The sequence below is a fragment of the Nothoprocta perdicaria genome, unplaced genomic scaffold, assembly GCF_003342845.1.
Source record: "Nothoprocta perdicaria isolate Ctin4 unplaced genomic scaffold, notPer1 scaffold_1283, whole genome shotgun sequence".
Taxonomy (NCBI): Eukaryota; Metazoa; Chordata; class Aves; order Tinamiformes; family Tinamidae; genus Nothoprocta; species Nothoprocta perdicaria.
In genome coordinates this window covers 293-1,275 of record NW_020454409.1, presented here as the reverse complement: position 1 = coordinate 1,275, position 983 = coordinate 293, and the positions used below count along the sequence as shown (strand labels likewise).

The window sequence follows — 983 nt, the reverse complement described above, 5'->3', positions numbered from 1 at the left end:
CATGTATTACTTCCTCAGTAATTTGTCCTTCATTGAGATCTCCATGACTTCCTCTGTTGTGCCAAAAATGCTGGCAAACTTGCTGTCAGAGAAGAAGACCATCTCCTTTGGTGGCTGCTTTAGCCAATTCTACTTTTATTTCTCCCTGGCTGCAACAGAGTTCATCCTCTTTGCCATCATGCCCCCTGAGATATCCCACCATCATGACGGACAGGGTGTGTGGCCATCTTCTCCTGGGTGCCTGGGTGGGTGGCGTGGTCTTGATCTTGCCCTTAGCGKTCCTGAAAGCCAAGCTGCCATACTGTGGTCCCAACGTCATTCACCACTACTTCTGCGACAGCGCACCTCTCCTGCACTTCGCTTGCACGGACATCTAGGTTGCTGAGCTGAGGGATTTTGGGGTGTCCGTGCTCCTGCTCCTTGGCTCCTTGGCACTGACTGTGTTCTCCTATGCCTGCATCATTCTGACCATATTGCAAATCCCATCTGCCCAGGGCAGGCAGAAAACATTTGCCACTTGTGCTTCTCATTTCACTGTTGTTTCCCTGGGTTTTGGCATCTCCATCTTCATCTATGTCAGGCCTTCCCAGATGAGCCCTGGACACCTCAACAAAATCCTCTCTGTTCTCTCCAGCATTGTGACTCCTCTTTTAAATCCATTCATATTCAGCCTCAGGAATCAGCAAATGAAAGAAGCCTGGAAAAATACGTTGCACAATTGCCTGGGCATGGCTGAGGAGGCCAGAAAGCCATGAGAATCATGGTGGCTTGTAGGAAGTCAATCCTTGACAAATCTCAACAGGGTCTCTGCATGCGTGGTGTCTCCTGTCAGAATGTGGCTGGTTGGACAATGTTGAGGAACAGCACATGTCTCAAAGGTCAGCTTCACAGCAGTCTGCTTGTGTCAGACTCCACTGAAATTATCCTGAACTTCAGGTAGTGCATGTGTGGTGCTATGTGCTTATTGGGCATAAAGCAATCTC

The 983-nt window shown here is 49.2% G+C and overlaps 1 pseudogene; it reads left to right on the top strand.

Moving 5' to 3' along the window:
* The first annotated feature begins 1 nt into the window (after position 1).
* LOC112942452 lies at positions 2 to 755 on the top strand (annotated as a pseudogene).
* The last annotated feature ends 228 nt before the right edge of the window (positions 756 to 983 follow it).